The sequence below is a fragment of the Heptranchias perlo genome, unplaced genomic scaffold, assembly GCF_035084215.1.
Source record: "Heptranchias perlo isolate sHepPer1 unplaced genomic scaffold, sHepPer1.hap1 HAP1_SCAFFOLD_70, whole genome shotgun sequence".
Taxonomy (NCBI): Eukaryota; Metazoa; Chordata; class Chondrichthyes; order Hexanchiformes; family Hexanchidae; genus Heptranchias; species Heptranchias perlo.
This window is the reverse complement of record NW_027139729.1, coordinates 561558-568087: the sequence shown is the minus strand read 5'-3', so window position 1 is coordinate 568087 and position 6530 is coordinate 561558. Positions and strand designations below refer to the sequence as shown.

At 49.5% G+C, this 6530-nt stretch overlaps 5 non-coding genes across 5 annotated transcripts; 2 read left to right on the top strand and 3 right to left on the bottom strand.

Moving 5' to 3' along the window:
* Positions 1 to 2902: 2902 nt before the first annotated feature.
* On the bottom strand, positions 2903 to 2974 carry trnaa-ugc (transfer RNA alanine (anticodon UGC)). Its single transcript has one exon. It is a non-coding gene; the product is annotated as a tRNA-Ala (tRNA).
* A 1426-nt stretch (positions 2975 to 4400) lies between these two features.
* trnaa-ugc (transfer RNA alanine (anticodon UGC)) lies at positions 4401 to 4472 on the bottom strand. The gene has a single exon. It is a non-coding gene; the product is annotated as a tRNA-Ala (tRNA).
* Positions 4473 to 4944: 472 nt separating this feature from the next.
* trnaa-cgc (transfer RNA alanine (anticodon CGC)) lies at positions 4945 to 5016 on the bottom strand. The gene has a single exon. It is a non-coding gene; the product is annotated as a tRNA-Ala (tRNA).
* Positions 5017 to 5265: 249 nt separating this feature from the next.
* On the top strand, positions 5266 to 5337 carry trnaa-cgc (transfer RNA alanine (anticodon CGC)). Its single transcript has one exon. It is a non-coding gene; the product is annotated as a tRNA-Ala (tRNA).
* A 461-nt stretch (positions 5338 to 5798) lies between these two features.
* On the top strand, positions 5799 to 5870 carry trnaa-ugc (transfer RNA alanine (anticodon UGC)). The gene has a single exon. It is a non-coding gene; the product is annotated as a tRNA-Ala (tRNA).
* The last annotated feature ends 660 nt before the right edge of the window (positions 5871 to 6530 follow it).

The window sequence follows — 6530 nt, the reverse complement described above, 5'->3', positions numbered from 1 at the left end:
TTCTCAGCGCTCTGAAATCCCGCCTTTTATCGGACGCTCCCTCCGCTCGGCTCGGCTCCTCTCAGCTGTTCTCAGCGCTCTGAAATCCCGCCTTTTATCGGACGCTCCCTCCGCTCGGCTCGGCTCCTCTCAGCGCTCTGAAATCCCGCCTGTTATCGGACGCTCCCTCCGCTCGGCTCGGCTCCTCTCAGCTGTTCTCAGCGCTCTGAAATCCCGCCTTTTATGGGACGCTCCCTCCGCTCGGCTCGGCTCCTCTCAGCTGCACTCAGCGCTCTGAAATCCCGCCTTTTATCGGACGCTCCCTCCGCTCGGCTCCTCTCAGCTGTTCTCAGCGCTCTGAAATCCCGCCTTTTATCGGACGCTCCCTCCGCTCGGCTCGGCTCCTCTCAGCGCTCTGAAATCCCGCCTTTTATCGAACGCTCCCTCCGCTCCGCTCGGCTCCGCTCGGCTGTTCTCAGCGCTCTGAAATCCCGCCTTTTATCGGACGCTCCCTCCGCTGGGCTCGGCTCCTCTCAGCTGTTCTCAGCGCTCTGAAATCCCGCCTTTTATCGGACGCTCCCTCCGCTCCGCTCGGCTCCTCTCAGCTGTTCTCAGCGCTCTGAAATCCCGCCTTTTATCGGACGCTCCCTCCGCTCGGCTCGGCTCCTCTCAGCCTAACGCAAGGATGCATCAACAGATTCCTTTTTAAACTGAACTGTACATTCGTGTTTCTGGACTGCCACATAACTAATAATAACACAGTATAACCCAGGGATGTGACAGTAATTCCCCATATAATCTGAACTGGATATTCGTGTTCTGCACTGCCCAATATCTAACGATGCGATAGTTTAACCCACGGATCTAACAGTAGTCACCCATTGGATTAAACGGACAGTGGCAGCGCGGATACAAAATTGACTAGGAGACAGAAAGCAGAGAGTAATGGTGAACGGTGTTTTTTCAGACTGGAGGGAAGTATACAGTGGTGTTCCCCAGGGGTCACTATTAGCACCACTGCTCCATATGATATATATTAATATCCTGGACTTGGGTACAGAGGGTATCATTTCAAAGTTTGCAGATGACACAAAGCTCGCAAAAGTAGTAAATAATGTGGAGGATAGTAACAGTCTTCAGGAGGACATGGACAGACTGGTGAAATGGGAAATACATGGCAGATGAAATAGAATCACAGAAGTGTGAAGTGATGCATTTTGGCAGGAAGAATGAGGAGAGGCGGCTGTTCTTTTCCCAGTGAATAGTGAGCCTCTGGAATGCGTTGCTGTCTCGTGTAGTGGGTGCTTACTCTCTGTCTGCCTTCTCCAGGGAACTGGACCGGTTTTTGGCAGGGGCAGAGGTCACAACATATAAAAGGTAAGAGGATTTACAGTTAGTGTACGTACGATTCATGTGATCTCCTGGACTGGTTTAGATCACTTGAGGGGATCGGGGATGAATTTTCCAGTGTATTCTATCCCCTAAAGGCACAGGATTTTTTCTCAGGATCTTTGCCTCTTCCGGGAGATTCCATGGCTGCGGGCGGGGGGAGGGGGAGTAAGTGTCAGTAATGATGCTCCAGCCATCCCGAGTGAGGGGCAGGCTTGATGGACCAGCTGGTCTTTTACTGCCCGTCATTTCCGTTTGTTCGTGTGCGTCCCCAGCTCGTCAAGGTATTTTCAATGAAGCGATCGTCACACAAACCCACTCCTGCGGCATGTCCTGCGTCTGCCTTTCGTGAAACGAGACTCAATGTCTGTGCGTCTCACGTTATTCTCCTCTGAAGCTCAAGGGCTCGAAATATTCTTTCAGGCCTCTGCTGCAATGTGCCTGAGAATTTCTCGTCCCGTCCAACCGTCCGGTACGTGACTAGGTGGCTGTTGTCTGCTTGGAGCACAAGAGGAGATGATTTTAAGCCCAGTAAATCATTGGGTGGTCTTAAGACAGTGAACACCCAGTTCTTCTACCCTTGGTTATAGGTCTATTGGATTCGGGGTTGCAGCTCAGTGGTATAGCGCCTGCTTTGCGTGTATAAATTTCTGGGTTCAATATCTAACACCTCCACCATTTATTTTCACCAGAATGTCCAACAGAAAGACGAATCGTGCTTTCAGAGGGAAGCGAGTTCCAACTTCTGAGACAAACATTCAATTGTCCCGAAGCAGGATTTCATCTCACGGTCCCCTCAGCAGCTCAGCTCATAACAGCCGCCGACTGACCAGAATTCAAAAGGTAAAGTGTTTGGGCATAGAACCTGAGACCTCACACACGCGAAGCATGCGGTCTTTCACTGAGCTCCATCACCAGATAATAACGATCTCGAACCAAGTGTAAAATGACTGAGTGCCTCACTTTCCTAAAGAAACCCGAGGACTTAATCTGCTGAAAAGCATTTCCTCTTTTCAGATACTTGAGGTATGCGGACCTGATACTAGTATTTTAATTCCAGATTGTATTTAATGAATTCAATTTTTAATTAGTTGAAATTGAATTCCCTCGTTGCCGTGGCGGGATTTGAATTCATGAAGCTGGATTATTCGATCAGGTCTCGGGATTACCAGTCCAGTAACCTAATGATACCACCGAACCCGCTGGGTGAACAGAAGAAACCAGGTCTCGTCACTCAGAGAAATGAGAAAGGGAGCGTTGCGAAGAAAGTCTGGGAGAGAGGAGAGTCTCCTCGGGCTGTGCCGACCAGCATTTCTGTTTCAGGTCGCCGTTCTTCGAACTGCTCGCTGGACATTGCACCCTCAAACATTCCGATCAGTCGGTGGCTGTTTTGAACTGAGCTGCTGAGCAGTCCGTGAGATGAAATCCTGCTCAGGGGCAATTTGATGCTTGTGGAGCCTCAGAGGTTGGAATTCGCGGCACACCGAAATCAAGATTCGCCTTTCTGTGGGTAATTCTGGTGAGAAAATAGCTTTGGAGATGCTGGGGACTGAACCCAGGACGTCATACATGCAAAGCACGCGCTCTACCACTGAGCTACATCCCCAGATAGGAGCACATTCCAACGAAGAGCTGATCTCCTTCATTTTATGTGACCACAAAAGATTTTTTTTTGGGCTTCAATTCATCTCCTTTTCTGCTCCAACCAGACAATTAAACATGAAGTTTGCGGACCTGATATAATTGTGGGTGAACGGAAGAAACCAGGCCTCGGCACTCAGAGCAATGTGAAAGGGGGCGTTGAGAAGAAATGCTGGGAGAGGGGGAGAGTCTCCTTTGGCTGTGCTGTCACCATCATTCCGATTTCAGGGCACATTTTTCGAACGCTCCCGTTATCAGTCACTTTGCTTACGGTTGGACGGGACTAGAAATCCTCAGGCACATTGTAGCAGAGTTCGGCAAGAATATTTCGAGTCCCTGAGCTTCAGAGGAGGGTAAGGTGAGACACAGACAGCATTGAGTATAATTTCACTGCAGACGGATGCAGGACTTGCCCCTGGTGTGGTTTTGTGTTTAAAGATCACTTCACTGAAAAGACCTTGACCAGCTGAGGTTACAGACGGACATGATGGTCAGGAAAAGACCAGTTGGTTCATCAATCCTGCCCCACATGCCTGGAGCATCGTGACCAGACACATCCTACCGACATCACCCGCCCCTCCCACCGGAAACATGTAATCTCCTGGGAGCGGCGACAAACCAGAAACAAATCCAGCGCCAATAAGGAGGGGAAATTCTGGGAAATTCCTCCCCGAATCCCTCCGGCGATCGAATCGAGTTCAGTGGATCACACTGACCATGTGTCGGTTAACTGTAAAACCACTCACCTTCTATATGATGCGATCTCTGCCTCAGTCAAGAACTGGTCAAGATCCATCCAGAAGGCAAAGAGAGAGTCAACACCCACCACACCAGCCTGCACTGCATTCCAGAGACTCAGTACTCTCTGGGAAAAGAAGAACCGCCGAACATCCAGACTATTCCTACCTCTGTGTAGTCTGAACGCCTGTCCGCTGCTCCTCCCCGATCTGTGAAACTGGGAATAATCTATTTCTTCACTCAGAGGGTGGTGAACGTGTCGAATTCTCCACCATAGGATACTGTGGAGGCCAAATCACTGAATATATTTAAGAAAGACAGATTTGTGCACACAGAAGGCAACAAAGCGTATGGAGAGAGAGCGGAAATGTGGTATTGAGATAGAGGATCAGCCATGATCATATATAATGGCGGAGCAGGCTCGAAGGGCCCAATGGCCGACTCGTGATCCTATTTTCTCTGTTATTATTTCTGGGCTCGATCTCCAGCCCCGGGATGGGAGCCATTTCAAAGGCGCGTGTGTGCTTCCATTGAATTTTATCGTGTGCAGAGCGTTCGGTTTTTCTCGAGGTGAAGAAACCCTTTCCTGTCCTTGTGTGTGAAGGTGAGGTGAGGACAAGAGGGTCTTTTCAAAATTCGAAACATAAAGCGTTTGGAGATGCCGGGGATTGAACCCGGGACCTCATACATGCAAAGCATGCGCTCTTCCACTGAGCTACATCCCCTACCCACAACTACTTCAAATTTAGAATAACAAAAGTGGGCTTCCCGCTCTGTCTCTCCCGGACAACGCGATGCCCAGTCGTCACACGTGCTCACAATGTTCAACCTCTGCTTCAGTTCACGGGGTTTCTGCTCCTCTTTACTTTAAACTTTCCAAAAACAATGTCAGCGGAAATAAAAAATATATATAATTGCCACTACTCAGTAACGAGGTTCACATCCAAATTCTGAATCATAAAGTGAGATGGATGAATGACACAGCGTCAAACAAGAGCTGGGAATGCTCGCTCGACATTGCACTGTCACACATTCCAGTCAGTCGGCGGCTGCTATGAGCTGAGCTGCTGAGGGGACCGTGAGATGAAGTCCTGCTCCGGGATAATTTAATGCTTGTGGAGCCTCAAAAGTTGGAACTCGCTGCGCTTCGAAAGCGCGATTCGCCTTTCCGTGCGTAATTCTGATGAAAAATATTTTTGGAGATGCTGGGGATTGAACCCAGGACCTCATACATGCGAAGCATGCGCTCTACCACTGAGCTACATCCCCACACAAGAAATCAGTCTAACCAGGGAAAGAAGAGCTGATGCATTCCAGAGACTCACTACTCTCTGGGAAATGTAGATCCGACTAACATCCAGCCTATTCTTACCTCTGTGTCGTCTAAACGCCTGTCCCGTGCTCCGCCCCAATCTTTGAAACTGCAAATAATCTATCACGTGGCAGATCCACCTTGGACGGGCTCAGAAAATGAGAACGGTCAGTTCTTCTTTCCTTGGTTAGCTATTTATTGCATATGGGGATGTAGCTCAGTGGTAGAGCGCATGCTTCGCATGTATGAGGTCCTGGGTTCAATCCCCAGCATCTCCAAAAAATCTTTTTTCATCAGAATTACGCACGGAAAGGCGAATCGCGCTTTCTGAGCGCAGCAAGTTCCAACTTCTGATGCTCCACAATTGTCCCGTCGCAGGAATTCATCTCACGGTCCCCTCAGCAGCTCAGCTCACAGCAGCCGCCGACTGACCGGAATGTGTGACGGTGCAATGTCGAGCGAGCAGTCCCAGCTCTTGTTTGACACTGTGTTATTCATCCATCTCACTTTATGATTCAGAGGTTGGATGTCAGCCTCGTCACTGACTGTTGGCAATTGTATTTTTTTAAATTCCGCTGACTTTTTTTTTGGAAGGTTCAAAGTAAAGAGGAGCAGAAACCCCGTGAACTGAAGCAGAGGTTGAACATGGTGAGCACGTGGAACGACTGGGCATCGCATTGTCCGGGAGAGACAGAGCGGAAAGCCCACTTTTACTCTAAAGTGGAGGGCTTGTGCCCGTGGGGATGTAGCTCAGTGGTAGAGCGCATGCTTTGCATGTATGAGGTCCCGGGTTCAATTCCCGGTATCTCCAAACGCTTTATGTTTCGAATTTTGAAAAGACCCTCTTGTCCTCACCTCACCTTCACACACAAGGACAGGAAAGGGTTTCTTCACCTCGAGAAAAACCGAACGCTCTGCACACGGTAAAATTCAATGGAAGCACGCACGCGCCTTTGAAATGGCTCCCATCCCGGGGCTGGAGAGCGGGCCCAGTGATAAGAACAGAGAAAATACGATCACGAGTCGGACATTCGGCCCTTCGAGCCTGCTCCGCCGTGATATATGATCATGGCTGATCCTCTTTCTCAATACCACATTCCCCCTCCCTCCCCATACCCGTTGATGCCTTCTATGTGTCGAAATCTCTCTTTCTTAAATATATTCAGTGACTTGGCCTCCACAGCCTTCTGTGGTGGAGAATTCCACAGGTTCACCACCCTCTGAGTGAAGAAATAGATTATTCCCAGTTTCACAGATCGGGGAGGAGCAGCGGACAGGCGTTCAGACTACACAGAGGTAGGAATAGTCTGGATGTGAGGCGGTTCTTCTTTTCCCAGAGAGTACTGAGTCTCTGGAATGCATTGCCGGCTGGTGTGGTGGGTGCTGACTCTCTCTTTGCCTTCTGGATGGATCTGGACCAGTTCTTGACTGAGGCAGAGATCGCATCATATAGAAGGTGAGTGGTTTTACA